Source organism: Theropithecus gelada, chromosome 1 (genome assembly GCF_003255815.1).
Source record: "Theropithecus gelada isolate Dixy chromosome 1, Tgel_1.0, whole genome shotgun sequence".
NCBI lineage: Eukaryota > Metazoa > Chordata > Mammalia > Primates > Cercopithecidae > Theropithecus > Theropithecus gelada.
The window spans coordinates 26953718-26966035 of record NC_037668.1 but is presented as its reverse complement, the minus strand read 5'-3'; the positions used below and the strand labels follow the sequence as shown (position 1 = coordinate 26966035).

The 12318-nt window shown below is 45.3% G+C and overlaps 1 pseudogene; it reads left to right on the top strand.

Annotated features, from left to right (window-relative positions):
* LOC112621272 overlaps positions 1-5381 on the top strand; it is a 6284-nt pseudogene extending 903 nt beyond the window's left edge.
* Positions 5382-12318: the final 6937 nt, after the last annotated feature.

Sequence of the window (12318 nt, the reverse complement as noted above, 5' to 3'; positions counted from 1 at the left end):
TGCCCAAGAGACAGTGATGCCTAGATTCATAGATAATCCCCTTTTCCCCAACCTATATGTAACTGGAGTCAACAGCAGCTGGAGGAAAATGGCAAGGACTTGGAATCAGATTTAGAATAACATTGCTGTAGACTGTTTATCAACTCTTCAGCGTATGTCCGTTTTCCTTGAAGGATGAGCGTTTAGAAACCTCTGACAATAAAGTTTATTTTACACACATTCTCTTGCCTATGATTTCTTTGTACAAATCACAATTATAAAACTTTCTTGCTCCAGCTAAAAGCAGGAAACTCAATCATGAATGTGTTCATTACATGTATACCACAAAATGATAGCAACCAGTCTGAACGCATCACTTGATTCCAAAATTAAATGTTAGCACTCAGTAGTGAAACTACATGTATCTTCAACTCTGGAAGCCGCAGGCAAGATATTCCTGTTTCCTTGCGAGAAAACAGATCTATAAGCAGGGCAGCAGTGTCACACATGTACATTCCTGGGAAACCCAAGGAAACAATGACAGTGACGCAGGGCAGGCGAGCCCCAAAGCTGGTTTGTAGCCTGGGAAATTTCTCCCAGACTGTAGTTTCCTTGGCTTTGCCAAGGAAAGAATTCAAAGGCAAGCTGCTGATGAGAGAAAGCAACTTTTATTGAACTGGTGCTGCTTCTTGCAGAGCAGGGCTAATCCACAGGCAGTGTGCCCAGAGTTGGTGCCTGTGGGCTGCTAGTTAGTTGTATTTAGACCCACTTTTAATTACATGCCAATTAAGAGGTAGGTTATTCAGAACTTTCTGGAAAAGGGGCAGGGAGTTTCCAGAACCATATAAAGTAACTTCCAGGTCATTGCCAAGGTGTGTTGCCATGACATTTGTAAACTGGCCATGTCCCAGTGGTAGTGTCTTTATGCTCATAAGCAGTGAGGGCAACTAGAGGTCACTTTCATCATCATCTCCTGGTTTCCAGCAGGCTTCTTCACTGTGCCCTGTTTTGACCAGATCCTGCTCTGTTCAATGGGATGGTGACTGGAAAATAAGTCCTACTGGTCTCCTACCTCATTTCCCCATCAGAGATTCTATACTCCTCCTTAATCTTAAGGGGCTTGCAGAAGGGTGGAGGTTCATCTTCTGTAACTGCTTCGTGCTGATGTTATGGGCGTAGACCCTGCCTAGCGGTGGAGAGGTAAACTCTCTGGATACCTGTTCTAAAAGGCCCAAAGGCAGGATGTCTTTATTTTCTGGGTCAGAAGAGGGGATGGGTTGAAAGCCTTGTGCCAGCATCATCTTTACATGGAATTATTGTAATCTAGAAGACACAAACTTTACAAGGTACAAGCAAGGACTGAAGATTAGTAATAATCTTGGTTTCTTCCAATGCCAAGAAGCCTTAGAGAGTCAGCAGCAGTAAAATTGGGCAATGAATCATAACTTTTAACTTTTCTCACTGTTCATAATATCCTGCATAATCCCAGTATAATATGAAAATGGTGTTATCCTCAAGCCCTTCACCATAATATCCAATAGACGGTAAGGGTACAGCATGAGATGATCTCAGCTGTACTTTAGCAGTTCCTCATAGTATCTGCATTCATCTTTCTTAACATGTTTAGGTTATAGATAATTTCCACCATCCCAGAAAAGCCTGTAGACGCCAGCACGGTAGCTCATGCTTGTAATCCCAGCACTTGGGAGGCTGAGGTGGAAAGATTGACTGAGCCCAGGAATTTGAGACCAGACTGGGCAACATGGCAAGATCCCTACCTCTATAAAAATTATTTTTTCATATTTAAAAAATTAAAAAAATTAAAAAAGGTCCGTAGAGTCCTTTTCCAGGCAATCCAACCCTTCTCCCATTAGTTAATCACTATTCTGATGTTTATCATCATAGATTATGTTGCTGTCTTCTTGAAATTCACATACATTCATTTTTTGTGTTATGCGTTTTTTTCATGTCTTTGAAGTGTATCCATATTATTATATGTACCTGGTTTATTTGGGTGTTACTGGTGAGTGTCATTCCAATATGTGAATACACCACATATTGGAATATGTTGGTGGACAATTTGGTTATTTCTAGTTTGGACTATTATGAAGAAGACTGCTGTACATGAATATTCTTGTACAAATCTATTTATCAACAAATACTCTGTGTTTTCTTAGACTTTGTATTTGTCTCTGTTTGGCATCTATTCATCACAGGACAATTACAATAACTATATTTTCTTATTTCCTTCCTTCCTTCCTTCCTTCCTTCCTTCCTTCCTTCCTTCCTTCCTCTCTCTCTCTTTCTTTCTTTCTTTCTCTTTCTTTTTTGAGAAGAGAGTCTCACTCTCTCGCCCAGGCTAGAGTGCAGTGGCACGATCTTGGCTCACTGCAATCTCTACCTCCCAGTTCAAGTGATTCTCCTGCCTCAGCTTCCCCAGTAGCTGGGACTACAGGCGCCTGCCACCACGCCTGGCTAATTTTTTGTATTTTTAGTAGAGACTGGGTTTCACTGAGTTAGCCAGGATGGTCTCGATCTCCTGACCTCGTGCTCCGCCCACTTTGGCCTCCCAAAGTGCTGGGATTACAGGTGTGAGCCACTGTGCCCAGCCCTTTATTTTTTTCTTAAAACAATTTATTGATGTATGCTTGGTATACTAAAAGCTGTACATATGTAATGAACACAACTTGCTGAGTTTGGAAGTAAGTATAGACCCATTAAATCATCACCACAATGTACACAATAAAACTATTCAGCTGGGTGCGGTTGCTCACACCTATAATCCCAGCACTTTGGGAGGCCCAGCCTGGTGGATCACTTGAGGTCAGGAGTTTGATACCAGCCTGCCCAACATGGTGAAATACCATCTTTACCAAAAATACAAAAATTGGTCAGCACCGTGGCACACACCTGTAATTTCAACTACTCGGGAGACTGAGACATGAGAAGCACTTGAACCTAGGATATAGAGGTTGCAGTGAGCTGAGATCGCACCACTGTACTCCAAGCTGGGCAACAAAGGGAGACTCCATCTCAAAAACAAAAAAAACTATTTGCCAACTCCAAAAGTTCTCTCCTGCCCTCTTTGATTATTATTATTATTTTTAAGTTTTATATTCTAATTGATACAAAATAATTATACATGTTTACGGGAGTACATATAATATTTTGATACATGCCTACAATGTGTAATGATCAAATCAGGATGTTTAGGATATCCATCATCTCAAACATTTTATCATTTCTTTGTGTTGGGAACATTTCACATTCTCTCTTCTTAGCTCCTTTGAAATGTACAATATACTGTTGTTAGCTGTAGTCATCCTACTGTGCTGTTTCTTTTCTGAGATTCCACCTAACCCCTTGATGTTCCAACTGCTGTGGTTGTCTAAATTTTGTCCTCTGTTCCTTTAACCTAGGAAGACAGTTTGGTTTTCTATTGTAATTTAGCTAACCCAAGTAAGGTGGAGCAAAGTTTGTTCTATAAACTAAAAATAAAACCCTAAGTCCCCCAAGTGACGAAATGGACCCCCGATGGCCAACGGGACCCTAGGCAAACCTTAAAAACTGAGTCCCAGGCCAAGAAGGAACAGGAGGCCAGAAAAGTCTTATTATATTCCCAGCCTTTTGCAGTTTAGACAAAACTGACTGATATTAATGTTATCACAGAGATCATAAGGCTGACAGAATGGACTCTTTATGGCAATAAGACACCAAATTATAAATAAGACACCATGCCGGGCAAGGGTTAACTCATGCACCCCCTACATGCAAAGAATAAACTATGTTCTAACTGCCACAAGGTTTTTCTCTAGCAGCTAAACAAGCACTGGCCTTGAGAATAGGGAGTGTTGAAGCACTTGCTGCTCACCCCTCACCAGATACTGAACCCCGCTGTTCCACAAGCCATAACTACAGCCTTGACTGACAAGAGACTGATTGCAGTAACTTTCTTCTGATGAGAAGACCAGTCACCATGGACTGGTTCTGTCAGTTTTACAGTATCTGTGCATTTGAGTGCCTTTGTGTCCTGAAAAGACCTTTGCGTATAAGGCCTAATTGTAATGCATTTAAATGCTAAGTATCCATAACAAGGTGAACAAGGTTGTATATTACATGAATGTTTGTTGAATAAGCATGCATCAGGATCCCCTTCATAAATATTCATGAATCCTCCTATAACTTGTTGAATATGTATGTTAGGCCAACCCATTCAACTTCAATTCCTGTCTTGCCCCTCCCTGCCTCCAAGTGCCTGCTTCTGGGCTTCCTGCGTTTCCCAGCTTGTCAGGAGGACCACCTTACATGCTGTAACCCTTTATAAGAAATAAATTCTCCTCTGTAACCTCACCAGTTTTGTGGTTTTTCGGTTAACAGCTCTCTGCCAAAAGTTTGCAAAATGGGAAACTCACTACATGCCGTTCTTCCACGTCTGCCTGCTTTTGTTCAGTCTTCCAGCACCTTCAAATATATATATATATGTTTCTAATTTATAGTCGTTATCTGTGGGAGAGTTACTCTGAAAGCAGCAAGCAGCCATTACCAGACGCAGAACTCATTCTGTCAGTAATGGCCGCCCAGCAAATAAGGCAGAAACCCCACCCAAGTGTGGATCAATGCATGGCTGTATAACCTTGAACAAGCTGCTTAGTCGACCTCTGAAGTCAATACTGATGTGTGAGAAATGGAGATATGAAAAGAACTGGAGTGCTAGGGTGCCCAAGGGAGAAAAGAGTAGGTAACAAGGTTTTCCGTCGGGAGCATGAGAAACCGGCAGAGGGTCGCCATTAACTCCCCTTCTTCACCAGAGTTTTCTGAAACCCAAGACTACAGAACCTCTCCTGCATCTGGGCCTCGGGGCACATCACAAGTTCCAGCAAAATGGGGGAAGATCGCCTGCTTTTTGGATACCTTACAAAACACATATTCCATGACCGGGAATCGAACCCGGGCCATGGCGCTGAACCGAATCCTAGCCACTAGGCCACCAGGGAAGTGCCAAGCAAGCGTTTTTCATTCCTGTTGTCTTCCGAAGGTTTCTCCAAAAGGTGAACCTGCCCGCAGTGCTCACGAAGGCTGCCAGATGCACAAGTCAAAACTGATCTAGAGGCTCTGAATTGCACTGTGCTCCCTGAGGAGTGCGGAGCCACTGGAACCGCAAGCAGCTTCAGACAGGAGCCAATGAGGCCATCAAAACCCTCAACAAAGGCATCTGTGAGTTCACTGTGGTGGCTGCAGACAGCACGTTGCTAGAGAGCATTCTGCACCTCCCACTGCTGTGTGAAGACACGAATGTGCTGGGCCTGCCTAGAATGTTTGTGCACTCCAGGCAGACCCTGGGGCGGGCCTGTGGGATCTCCAGTCCTGTCATCACTTGTTCTGTCACCATCAAAGAAGGCTGATTCAGTCCATTCAGCACTCCATTGAAAGGCTCCTAGTCTAAACCTGTGGCGTCTAAACCTGTGGCCTCTGCTGCACAATCTCTGCTGACTCCTCCCCCTGAGGTTATTTTCAGCTGCTTTCTATTGTTATAAAATATTATGGTACTAAGTCTGGTTTCTGGGCTTTTGTACAGTATTTGTTCTGTTTTACAGGGTTGTTTTCCCCCTTCTCCCTGCCCACCCTCACTCTGCCATCCTTCTCCTCTTATCCTCTCCATTGAAAAATGAAGAAATGTTCAGAACAGAAGAAGTACAGTGGTGGCACCATCAAAGGCAGGAAGGGCCAGGAGAACCTGATGGAAGCAGGGATACGGACCTGGTTCTAGCTTCCAGTCACTAACTTTCGACTGTGTGCAGGGTACAATGGAAGTAAACACCACCCACTATATACCCTGTGCCTGGCATACAGAATCATTCATATGTTAAAATGATCGAGGGGTTTCCTTTGCTTCTAGGGGATTATGGATCATATTGGGAGGAAGCATGTCTTCTGTGAGGTTGTTTCGTTTATGTCCAAGTGTCATTTACTAATGTCGCCCTGTTGTTTGCTTTTGTAAGATGATGTATGTTCTTCCTCCACCTGACAATTGTGCCCCTGATGGCGGCCGGGCAGCAGCATACCAAACAGATGTGATGCAGGATTTCAGAGGCGGGTGAGTGAGACATGGGTCAGTGGACTCAGGTCTTGAAAGAGTCCGGAGTGGCAAGGGCAAAGAACATGAACTGGTGTTGGAATGAAGGATTCTGGGAAGATTGTGGAGACCTGGCTGGTAGCGACAGCAGAAATGATGGAATCCGAGGAAACAACCTCTCTCTGATGAATCGAGATTTCTTCAGTGGACACTTAGTCCCAGCTCTGATAGCCCTTACCCCTGTTTCCTGCCACAGTGTGGGTCATGTGTATTCTTTATCACATGAGGAGAGTGCTGATTCATGTGTCATTTATTTTGTGAGCATCCTAATAAATGTATTCATATCCCAGTTTAATGAAAAAAACCAATCTAGAGATGCCCCATTTCGAGGTGACAGCATGGCTGTGGAGAGATGGCCACAGGAGCCATGGGAGTGGACCAGGTTGCTGGGAGAAGGCAAAAGGGGAGGCACCCAAGCTGGGAAGGGGCTAAGCGCTCAGCCCCTGGGACCACCAACAGCAGGCCTGAGAGACATGCAGGAAACCAGACAGCCTGGATGAAATTTCTTTTAAGCAAGGCCCGTGGTCCCTGACAGAACACCACAGGTTTCCCCTAAAACCTTTCGCATCTGCACTGTTTCCATCTTAGTTGGAACTCTTTTGTTCTCATCCTTGCAATACACAGAGAAAACAAATCGCAGGTTTTTGTTTGTTTTAAAATAAAGTCTTCCTCTGTCACCCAGGCTGGAGTGCAGTAGCGTGATCATGGCTCACTGCTACCTCAAACACCCGGGCTCAAGTGATTCTCCCACCTCAGCCTCTGGAGTGGCTAGGACCACAGGGGCACCACCACAGAGACAGGATATTGCCATTTTACCGAGAATGGTCTCAAACTCCTGAGCTCAAGGGATCAGCCTGCCTAGGCGTCCCAAAGTGCTGGGACTACAGGCATGAGCCACCTTGCCCAGCCAACCAGAGTTCTTTTTAATGCCAATATTTTACTCGGATTCCACATCTAGGCAGGAATTCGTGTTTTGAAGTAAAGATGTTGCTCTACACAATCCTCTCCTTTCCTGATCACTGAATTAGAGTAAATGACTGTCCTGAAGAAGGTACCCTTGGGAGAGTGGGTTGGCCTGTCTTTCCACCCTTTCTTGGCTCTGCCCTCACCTTCAAGCCTCTTTCTGGCCTCTGCTCAAGGTCCAGAGACATGCTAAGACCTCTCTGTGTGGCTCCTCTGGAAGAGTCAGGAACCCCACACTTCCTGTTCAGTCGGCAGAGAAGCTTCAAGACGCACACTTTTGGGTATGACAGGATCCCACAGGGCACAGATGTGCAGTGGCCCACGAAGTGAGTTTATGGGTCTCCAGATACCTGCAGCCCTTTCTGCTCCTGTAGGGAAAAGGGCAATTGCCTTATTTTTCTGTCCAGGAAGGACCCCAAAATGTTCTGAGTCAGAAAGACGGTGAATCCTCTCCTGTGGGTGAGTGGAGAGGGAGAGAGAGAGATTTCAGAGGGAAGAAAGCAGAAAAAGATGCCACAAAATTGCCTAATCAAAAGTTCCCATGATGCCTGCCTCATCTGGAACTGGGCTCCCAGTCTCTAGTGAGGGAGACACAGTCCAGTCCAGTCCCAGTCTCCAGTCTGAACCAAAGCAGAACAAAGCTGGACACTGCAGCCTGGCTTCCAGCGAACATTCAGTCACTTTCCCCAGCGTGGGAGCATTCGAACTTTGGATGTGAAGGAAACATGGTAACCACTGCAGTAAGAAAAGCAACTGCTGGAGAAAATGGCACTTTCTTCCCCAAATTTGTTTCTACACTTATGTCTAAAGAACACCTTAGGAACAACATTAACATCTTTCAGCAAAAGGAAATTCTGCCTGTTGACCTTTTGCTGTGAGACAAACTTGAAAACTTCACAGACACTGCGTTTCTCTGAAAACTGCCCTTACCTCTTTGTTACAATTCACTTCAAGACCTGTTGAGCAGGAACATCAAAAAGGCAAATAAGAAGTTTCAAGGATTATGAAAGAATGCACTAAAACTGCCCTTAAAAAAAAAATCTCAAGATGGAGGTGGAGATCCTGTGATGATGAAATCTGAATAGGCTGCTCCTGTGTCCTTCAGCGGTGATGGCTCTGAAACCCTTGTGTTCTATAAAACTTGTGGCCTGCTCTTCCAACCAATTCAATGCAGGCCAAGAAGCACAGTTTGTTCTGTATTTTCAAACAGTCAAATGCCTTGAGACACAGGCTTTGCTACAGTACCTGCTAAAACTTCAATGTGCGAATAAATACAGCCTAAACTGAGTCGAATAGACTAAGCGAGAGTGGCAGTGAAGGATCCGCTTTGGAAGACTTCGAAGTGCTGAGGCCAAAGGGCTGGCAAGGAAAAGCTTGTGGGTAAGGGCCCTCGGCCTGAGGGAAGGGCAGGCAGGGAGGGTCCTATGGTTCCTGGGAGGACCTGAAGCATGCTCTCCTGTCAAGAGCCAAGAGCCCTGATGGCCAGCACCAGGGAAAAGGGCCCTGAGGCGCAGTCAGCAGCCCTGCAGGGGCAGCTCCACACTCCTGTGTGGCACGGAGCATTCAGGGCTCCAACGCTCAAAACCCACCAGCTCCTGAAGCTTCTGGGAGCCAGAAAGAGTCAGCCGGGAAATTTCCCAAACACAGTTCCTGGAAACCCTGCATGAGATGCGGCATGCTGAAGCCAGATTGGGGGTCCCTAGGGTCTTGGCTTCGGGGCTAGGCACGGAACTATAAATGAGGGTTCGGCCTGTCTGCCTGAGGGATTGTGATTCCTGGCATCTTTTTCACTCAAATTTTGAAAAGCAGTCGAATTTCTTATATTGGAAACTCTAATAGTTAAAAACAGCAAATGGTAACATTTTCAGGAATGTGTCTTGTGCCAGGAGCTGGGAGGGGTTTGTGTAGTGGAGTGATGACATGTTCGCTTCACGTGTGAAAGATTCCCGGTTTGAAATCGGGCGACAACACCCTTGCTTTCCTGAATGTTGGAAATACGTAGGTGATTCTAAAGAAACATGAAAGGAATGCCATTGCTAATCAACAAACCTGCTCACAGCGAACCTCATTCCTTGTCCTGCGAGTCAGAGTGGTGAGGAGGGAAGGGCACATTTGCCACCGGGCAGTCATTTCAGCAAGGGAGGTTGAGGGTGACACAACAATGTGAAGTTTTAGATAGGAAATCTCACAAAGTTCTCTTCATTCTCTTCCAGTGCCGGAATTTCTCCATGGACTGACAATGTGATTACATCTCTGAAAACTCAGGAGTTATTTCCTGGGGGTCCTGCTTGGCTGCCCTCCGTCTCAGAGCACAGATATGGAACAAGTTGATTTGCCTGAGAAAACCAACCTGAAGCTGCATCTGGATCTCAAGCCAAGGATATGGAGTCAATATTCCATATTCACACCAAATAAGAACAGATAGATAGATAGATAGATAGATAGATAGATAGATAGATAGATAGATATGTTTTTTCTTTTGTTCTTGTTGTTTTTTGTTGTTCTCGTTGTTGTTGTTTGAGATGGAATCTCGCTGTTGCCCAGGCTGAAGTGCAGTGGTGCCATGTCGGCTCACTGCAACCTCCATCTCCCAGGTTGAAGTGATTCTCCTGCCTCAGCCTCCCGAGCAGCTGGGATTACAGGTGTGCACAACACGCTCGGCTAACTTTTGTATTTTTAGGAGAGACGGGAGTTTCCCCATGTTGATCAGGCTGGTCTCAAACTCCGTACCTCAGGTGATCCACCCACTTCAGCCTCACAGAGCACTGGGATTACAAGCGTAATGGTAATACATTGTCTCGTCATCAACGTGTCTGCCTTGAGGGCAGGGTTGTGATACTGGAGGAATTAGTGCTTGGCCTGAAGGGCAGCAACAACCCCTCCAGCCCACACCATTCACCTTCCAGAGTGGGAGGTAAGTTCTGGTGTGTTTCTATGGGTTTATAACCTTTAGAATTGTAACCTTTTCACATTCGTCTATACTCCTGTTGGATCCATGAAGTCCAGACAAAAAATCATAAAGTCACGGTTGCTCCATGACATATGTGCTGGGTCTTGGGCAGAAACTGAACCTCCAAGAAGATGTGTATATCTGGAGCGGGCTGGCAGAAAGCTGTGAGGAGAGCCCTTGGACCTTTGACCTGGGTAAAGGGCAGATCCCTGAGGATTCAGACGCCGTGGCCTGCAGTTACACCAGTGCTGGCCACTCAGTGGTTCCAAGCAGCAGTCTGGCACCCAAGTGCCTAAGTGCTCCCTCCAGAGAATAGAAGGCAAAGCAAGCCCTGGATGCAGTGATCCCAGACCTGTCAAGGAGAATAGAAGGCAAAAGCAGGAGACAAGGTTGGGAAAGGGTGGGAAAGTGGGTGAGAGCCTTCCGGGACCTGTACTGTGCCTTGCAAAAGTAATATTTTTAGGCCAGGCTCTGCAGCTCACGCCTGTAATCCCAGCATTGTGGGAGATGGAGGTGGGTGGATCATCTGAGGTCAAGAGTTTGACACCAGCCCGGCCAACATGGTGAAAGCCCGTCTCTATTAAAAATACAAAAATTAGCTGGGCGTGGTGGCGGGTGCCTGTAATCCCAGCTACTGGGGAGGCTGAGGCAGGAGAATCACTTGAGCCTGGGAGGCGGGGGTTGCAGTGAGCCGGGGTTGCAGTTAGCCAAGGTTGCAGTGAGCAGAGATCACACCACTGCACTCCAGCCTGAGCGACAGAGTGAGACTCCTCTACAAATAAATAAATAAACAAACAAACAAATAAATAAACCCCAATGGGATTTTTCTTTCCCACATTTCCTTGACTGACAGGCTCACAGTGGCCCTGCTCCTGGATGCTGAATCTCTATGTAGACCAGACTCACCAAGTGAGTAATAAACATTCCAACAGATGCAACAAATGAGGTTATGTTGACAGTGAGAAAACAAAACAAAACAAAACAAACTACATGCTTTCGCCAGAAACTGAACCTAGGGAAGAGGAAGAAATTCCACCTGAATCACTAATGCTGCTAGTTTAAAAAATTCTGCTTAGCTTATGATACATTCAGTACTTCTAGATCTGATTTTGTCCACCATTCACATTAGCCCTAGGGTTCATTTTCCAGACTCCTTTACAGACATGCAAATCAACTGGTTCAAACTGAATGTATTGGCCCAAATGTTTTCAGTTACACTGAACCCCCAGTTCCATGTGGGATGGAAGGGAAAGCCAGCCTGGTGCAGAATTGTTTCCAGGCTAGGCACAAAGAAAAGGATTGGTGGCAGACTCCCTGAATTGAGGAAGTGAAGCTAAGTGTCTGGGGAGAGCAAGACAGAGTTCATAGGACAAAGATCCAGTGAGAAGATAACTAAGCAGAGAGAGAATCTGGGCATATGAACAGGTTCTGCCACCAGTATTCAGCAGAGCACTAGTCAGTGCATGATTGTGAAAAGAGTAGCTGACTAGTACCAGGGAAAGAAACATCCAAGAAAATCATGGAACGGCGTCTGGTACTCACACAGTGCAGAAAACAGTATCTGTTCGCACCAGTCAGACTGGAATGATTCATAATTCATAATGCTTTTGTAACGGGATATAATCAGCCCTGGACTGAGCACTACTCCTGAACCACGTAAAAGTTCATAAAAGCAAGATCCAAAAGGATCCAACTGTTTACAGGTCACTTAAGTGCACCCCAGAAAAAATTCAAGACGATTTATAGGAATTATAAAATATAACTTCCTGCTGGCAAGGGAAAAAAAGGAATTTAAAAATAGCTAGCATGCAAAAAGGTAAACTTCACAATGTCCTGCGTCCAATTAAAGAATACCAAATAGGCAAAGAGCCAGGAAATGATGACCCATAAAGAGGAGAAATAATCAGTTAATCAAAATTGAACCAGACCTAACATGATGTTAGAATTAACAGAGAGGACAGCCAGGCGCAGTGGCTCATGCCTGTAATTCCAGCACTCTAGGAGGCTGAGGTAGGTGGATCACCTGAGGTGAGGAGTTCGAGACTAGCCTGGTCAACATGGTGAAAGCCCTTCTCCAGTAAAAATACAAAAATTAGCTAGGCATGGCGGTGCATGCCTATAATCCTAGCTACTCGGGAGGCTGAGGCAGGAGAATTGCTTGAACCCAGGAGGCAGATGTTGCGGTGAGCTGAGATCGTGCCATTACACTCCAGCCTAGGCAACAAGAGACTCCATCTCAAAAAAAAAAAAAAAAAAAAAAAAAACACAGAGGACTTTAAAACAGTTATTATGA